The sequence below is a fragment of the Mizuhopecten yessoensis genome, unplaced genomic scaffold (genome assembly GCF_002113885.1).
Source record: "Mizuhopecten yessoensis strain PY_sf001 unplaced genomic scaffold, ASM211388v2 scaffold4555, whole genome shotgun sequence".
NCBI lineage: Eukaryota > Metazoa > Mollusca > Bivalvia > Pectinida > Pectinidae > Mizuhopecten > Mizuhopecten yessoensis.
The window spans coordinates 44,581-52,008 of NW_018405605.1; the positions used below are offsets into that span (position 1 = coordinate 44,581).

At 36.2% G+C, this 7,428-nt stretch overlaps 1 protein-coding gene across 1 annotated transcript in view; it reads left to right on the top strand.

Annotated features, from left to right (window-relative positions):
- The first annotated feature begins 3,552 nt into the window (after positions 1–3,552).
- LOC110449303 (sacsin-like) overlaps positions 3,553–7,428 on the top strand; it is an 11,707-nt gene continuing 7,831 nt past the window's right edge. The window contains exon 1 of the mRNA XM_021496074.1: positions 3,553–3,625. The gene's annotated coding sequence lies outside the window, so the exon portion shown is untranslated. The remainder of the gene's footprint in view (positions 3,626–7,428) is intronic.

Genomic DNA, 7,428 nt, shown 5'->3' on the forward strand with positions numbered 1-7,428 from the left:
CCCATATTAGTCGCCTCTTACGATGCATGCAGTAGGTAACAGCAGGTGTATTCTTTTCTCGATTCCCGAACCATGTTCACTGGCATAATTAATTGCTTCATGCACAATATGTGAAGTTGTAGTTTAACTTATTTATCGCGTGATATAAACTGTTTGTATCATACACGTTATCTGTTAGACATATAAGTCAAGTCAAAAGTCAAAGTTCGAGGGTTTTGTACGAATGCAAAAGTGTGTCATTATCTGAATGTTTTCTTACTATTAGAGGACGAAAACATCTACGTGATTTAAAGAGTAAAGATACTAACGATACAGAAACTAATATCGACCCATTCGAACATTGAAACCTCCCCACAACGGTAAAACATTCAAAAATTAGCATCCCCTTATAATGGTAAAATATTCGAAAACTGATAAACTTTCATTTGTCAAACATAAAGCTATTAAAGCCTATTCATAATGCTCAAAAATAAAAATATTGACATTTCATATTGGCCAACATAACGATATTCCCCACAATGAATTGTATTACCATCTCTAACTAATCAAATATAACAATATTAATTACCTCTCACACTGGTCGAAATTTCAGATATAAATACCCACTAGCAGTCATTAAGATAATGACAAGTCCCTTACACTGGTCTGACATTAGGGTAATGGAACCCCCTCACACTGACCAAACATTAAGGTAATGACACGCCCTCACATCAACATAAAGGTCATGACACTCCCACACACTGATCAAACATTAAGGCAATGACACTCCCTCATACTGATCAAACATTTAAGAAATGACACATCCTCACACTGATCAAACATTAAGGTAATGACATTCCCTCACACTGATCAAACATTAAGGTAATGACACTCCCTCACAATGGTAAAACATTAAGGTTATGATACTCCCTCATACTGGTCAAACATTCAGGTAATGACACTCCCTCACACAGATCAAACATAAAGATAATGACACCCCCTCACACTGATCAAACATTATGGCAATGATACTCCTTCATACTGGTCAAACATTAAGGTTATGACACTCCCTCACACAGATCAAACATAAAGATAATGACACCCCCTCACACAGATCAAACATTAAGACTATAACACTCCCTCACACTGATCAAACATTAAGGAATGACACTCCCTCACACAGATCAAACATAAATGTTATGAGACTCCCTCACACAGATCAAACATAAAGATAATGACACCCCCTCACACAGATCAAACATTAAGGTAATGATAATCCCTCATACTGGTCAAACATTAAGGTAATAACACTCCCTCACACAGATCAAACATAAAGATGATGGCACTCCCTCATACTGATCAAACATTAAGGTAATGCCACTTCCTCACACAGATCAAACATTAAGGTAATGACACTCCCTCACACAGATCAAACATTAAGGTAATGCCACTATCTCACATAGATCAAACATAAAGGTAATGCCACTCCCTCATACAGATCAAAGATAAAGGTAATGACACTCCCTCATACTGGTCAAACATTAAGGCAATGACACTCCCTCACACAGAACAAACACTAAGGTAATGACACCCCCTCATACTGATCAAACATTAAGGTAATGCCACTCCCTCACACAGATCAAACATTAAGGTAATGACACTCCCTCACACAGATCAAACACTAAGGTAATGACACTCCCTCACACAGATCAAACACTAAGGTAATGACACTCCCTCACACAGATCAAACATAAAGATAATGACACCCCCTCACACAGATCAAACATTAAAGTAATGACAAACCCTCACACAGATCAAACACTTAGGTAATGACACTCCCTCATACTGATCAAACATTAAGGCAATGACACTCCCTCACACAGATCAAACACTAAGGTAATGACACCCCCTCATACTGATCAAACATTAAGGTAATGTCGTCCCCTCACACAGCTCAAACACTAAGGTAATGACACTCCCTCACACAGATCAAACACTAAGGTAATGACACTCCCTCATACTGATCAAACATTAAGGCAATGACACTCCCGTCATACAGGTAAACAATCTAGACAAATTATTACGAATGTAACACTGTCTCACACTGATAAAGCATTGATAGAGAACTTGAAGCACCCTCGCACTTTGATTGTTGACTTGCCCTTATCTGCTTTACAGATAACACATATACTGCATACATTCACTATCATGCGACAGATAAATAGAGGCATGATGATCTTACATATATTTTCATTTCAGAATATTGTACGCCGCAACAAATATCTTCTTACAATGTTAACACGTCATATAGATAATGACGCTTAAGAATCATGAGAAATTTCACTATTAGTTTGAATTAAGTGATGACATTCCGTAGAAAATATGACTACAAATGCAAAGAGTATTAATTCACTACTATACAAGAGGTGTCTAGCACAGGCGAATCACCCACAACAACTTTTGACAAGTGTGAGCGAATGTTTTTACGTATTTTCTTTTTATTGTTTTTATGCGATATGATAGGCCTGTTATCCTATTAGCGTTCATACCAGCATGATTCGTAGATTTACATTCTAACTGTATACAGCTAGTTGTAAGCTAGCTAATTAATGAGTATGTTTCCCTTAATATTTGTGACATTGAAGTTTCCATAAGTTTAAATGAAGTTAGTATAAATGACCTTCCCAGGGCAGTATAATGCAATATGAAATTTGCATTATGCATTCAAAAGTGTAAAGTTCGACTTCGAAGTTTGTATTCGGATCTTTTATGTAGAACTTGTGTTCGATTCTTGTACCTGGAATTTGTGTTCGGTGTTTTGTATGTTTTGTATCTACAATATGTGTTCGATGCTTCGTAACTAAAACTTGTGTTCGATACTTTGTAACTAGATTTTGTGTTCGATGCTTTGTTCCTAGAACTTTTGTCTGGTGCTTTGTATATAAGATTATTAGTTCGGTGTTTTGTATCTAGAAGTTATGTCCGGTGTTTTGTATAAAATATTTTAGTTCGGTGTTTTGTCCCTAGAATGTGTGTTTGGTTCTTTATATAAGAGATTCTTGTTCGGTGATTTTTACCTAGAATTTGTATTTGGTGGTTTTATTAAGGTCTTGCATTGTGTTCAAACCACGGTGTTATCTAAAGTTTGTGTCTGGTGTTGTGTATCACAGGGACCTGGGAATGTGTTACTTCTATATTAGCTAAACTAAGGTGTTCATGTTCATTTGGGACTTAATTAAACAATCATAAAATCACGGACATTATGATAGTTTAGGTCTAAAATTATCAGGTTCCTGCGAATAAACCTACCATGTACAGTATACTATAAATTGACAGACGATGCTAGTATCTATGATACTATAGTATATATTTAGGTGTACTATGACCCTATCAGTCAGCCCCTATAGCACATATGTGTACTAGACATTTCTAACGAACACCGTGTGGTTTAAAACTAGGCCTAATGTTTAATATAAATTGCTCTATACAATCTGCCGTTTACTGAAAATCATTTAGATACCTGGAATCCACTTGTGTTTCACTTTCGTTTTTGTTTGCATATATATACCACTGCGCGCGTGCAAACAACAGAACGACCGAAGCTGCAGACTGCGATTGAAAATGCAGGGCTGAAGCAATTAACCAGGTAATAACGATTATAGCCTTAAGTTTTCTGGTTAATATTCAAAACGCTTTTATAAACCTGTGTGTTGCTGATTTTTTTTTTTTTTTTTTTTTTTCAAGCATTTTACTTCCCCAGCACATTTAGGATACTGCCGAGGTTGGGGAGCCCCGGGATCAGCATCTGCACAATCATGTGTCCTCATACAAGAGGGCTATCATACTTTCTTTCATACTTACTAGTAATTATATTATTATTTCTTTATTTTTTCACTGCCTTATTTAATATTTTTACTTACATTCAAACTTACATTCAAAGTTACCGTACACATTATCCTTACATACATATATGCAAACACTCCCTTTGCCGCGCCACCAGGTGGATTACCCTGTACTGGGCCTCACTTCCGGGACAAGTCGGCCTTGACCTTGGCTGTGTGTATTAATAGTAGCAAGATGGAAACACGCCGCGCTGTGGTAATATAAGGCAGTCCTAAACGTGCTTGTAAATCATTCGAGTATGTCTAACATGTTTGTTTTGATTTTTCTATTGTGAAAGGTGTTTTTTTGGGGGGTTGATATTGATGAAGCTGTATTGTAAGATCAGCTTATTTGTTTCTGTGAAGACGCGGAACTCGTTACGCTAAAACAGAAAGTAGAAATGTGGATCGCTATGATGAGTAGGTATATACTAGAAACACTCTGGCCTACAATATTTCGTTATCATTATATTAACTAGTGTATCAGATGCTAGAAGAAAAAAGGTTCAGGTCTTTTTTCTGTTGTATTGATTTCGTTTTCCATAAATAGTTTTCCAGATCTTGTTTCAATATATTTATAACATTTATTGATAAGGTTTTGCATTCACTTATGTGGTATGTTCTGTAAATGGAGTATCCTATTAGTGTATATATAATGTTGGGTGTTTCATATACAGGGACGCTGATGTTGTTTCCCATTACTATAAATTCTAACATTCTGCTTTTGTTTATTTTACATGTTGACATTGCTGAATTTATCTTTTCCCAAAACGTTTTTAAATAGGAGCATTCTACAAAGTAATGCTTATAGTCTTCACATTTCCCACAATGTTTACAATTTGGGGTGTTTGAAATTTTCCATTTTTCAAGTTGTTGCTGTGTAGGAACTATTTGATTAATAAGTTTATATTTAAATTGAACAATTCTGTTATCGTGTATTTTCTTGAATATGAATTCTGATATTTCAGACCATCTTGATTTTCTTATAGATGTATCAAATGTTTTATTCCACGCTTCATATATATAGGGTTTGATAAATTTCTGTTTTATTAATATGCCGTAGGAAGTTTTGCTGTTTAGCTGTTCTATAGAGATTGTTTTATCGGTAGTGCTGTCTAAAACTTTCAATTGTGTTTTGTAGTGTAATGTTGGGTAGGGTGTAAGTTTGAGTTTATTCATCCATTCCTTCGGTATAGCCTGATTAAATTTACGGTAAGTCTTTTGAAGCTATTTAAATAAAATTCTACTGTCCGAACAATACAGGAAGTTTTGTGGGTTATCATGAATCAGTTTCTTCAAATAAGGAAGTTCATAGAATATAGTGCAGTGTTTTTATGGACGATTTGTCTGTTCATACATGTACTCTGGTCACCATTTCATATGTATCCAGATGCTTTTTTCTAGCCGTCAATTATCCTCCTATGGTATTTGTATTCCCCAATGAGATCGCAAACTGACTTTGAAATTTCAGGAAGACGGCAAGATAGTAGACCATTTATATACCTTTACTGGACACATAAATGATTATTATACTTAGCCAGCAAAAAATATCAGGGGGAGGTTTATGAAATTATAAGGGATATATATTTAAAAGCCATCAAAAATATCTGGGGAAGATTTGTGAGATATAGGGGATACATGTTTAAAAGCCAACAAAAAGTATCCGAGGGAATTTAATGACCTCATATAGGGGAATATATGCAAGAGCAATCAAAAATAAAAAATAAAGTATCTGGGGGAGTTTTATGTGATATTGAGGGATTCAAGGAATTTAAAGTTATAGACCCGTTTGGTTGGGTGTCAAACTCAAAATATACACAATCAATAATAAACTATATTGTATGTTATATTTATTGGGAGATGTGGGCCTTAGTATAGCCTGTTAACACTACCTGGCTATAGAACAGACCAAAGTACTAGTCTTGTCCCACGATCAATGGTCCCGGGGTATATATTGCTGTGGGGTGTTATTGTTGGGTATTGTTCATGTTCAATGACTCTATTTGATGTATTTGATTGAATAAAACTGCCACGAATCAATTTTATGCTGTATTTCATATTCAGTAGCTTATGGTGTGTTATAGCATTTGTCTTCAATATTTTTCATAATATGACATACCTGCTAACCCCTAAGTCTCCCAATAGGGGTCATGATCCCACTTGGGAAATTATGTGGGGCGTGATAAATCGCGACAAAATTCTCGCGCCGTCACGGCATAACATACGTTGTGTCTTCTGCTATGAAAAGGACATTTTGTTTGATTACATAGAAGCTCCTCTATCTATTTCTCCCTCTCATATTTATGTACTACATTGGGAATCAGACTGCCAGGTTGGAAACTGGAAAATAAATAAAAAATCAAATATGTATTTATGTTAAATACAGGTATTTTTAAGCAATGTTGCGATCCATATCCGGAAGCATTTTGATGCAGATTTTGGTAAAAGGATCATGATCTGCCATTGAGAAAGAAATGTGCTCAGCATTAAGGTTACTACATAACGACTTTGCGTTTACAACCTGCGTTTACAACTTCGCGGAAATCGTTAATTGTTCGTCTTTTGATGTCATATAGAGCACACGAACCTACAGAAAATATTTAAGCATATGAATGATCAGGCTCAACATTAATATGAAGCCACTCAAGCCCACCATCATCTGATTCGTGGTCCGTGGTCCGTCGTCCTTCCGTAAACAATTCTTGTTATCGGTATTTCTCAAGAAGTGCCAAAGGGATCTTTCTCAAATTTGATAAGTAGGTTCCCCTTGGTCCCAAGCTGTGCAGGGCAACTTTTGAGACTGATCGGATAAACAACATGGCCGACATGCGGCCATCTTGGATTTTGATAATGAAAGTTTGTTATCACTATTTCTCCAGTAGTACCAGAGGGATCTTTCTCAAATATTTTAAGTAGGCTTCCCTTGGTCCCTAGCTGTGCAAGGCAACTTTTGAGATTGATTGAATAAACAGCATGGCCGACAGGCAGCCTTCTTGGATTTTGACAGTGAAAGTTTGTTATGGCTATTTCTCAGGAAGTACCAGAGGGATCTTTCTCAAATTTTGTATGAAGGTTCCCCTTGTTCCCTTGTTGTGCAGCAGTGTCTGAAATGGACGGTGGCTCGCTCGCCAATGGCGATTAATGTCTTGCTCGGGCGACCAAAAGTTGTCAAAAGTGAGGTAGTTACTGGCCCAACAAAATAGTTTGTGCGACTGTCGAAAAATGTATGAATAAAAGAAATTATAGTCCCTTCCACATTAACTGGGGGGCAGTACATTTTTCATTTGTCATTACTTCGATTTGAATCGAAGTGTCTGTGATTTAGAAAATGTGATGAATTTTGCCAGGGTGCCTTCTATGTTTTATTCTGTTTTACATATTACAAACATTGTCATGTTAGATGTAATTTAAATGTGCTGAAGCATTATGTCAAATGCTGTGGGAATATTTCTTCCCAGAAATATTTGGGCCACCAATATGTCATTTGGGCCAGTGCTTCATTTTTTTTACTCGCCCCCAATTATTTTTTGGGCCAGCCAATGTAGGTTCCCCACTATCCTTTATTGTT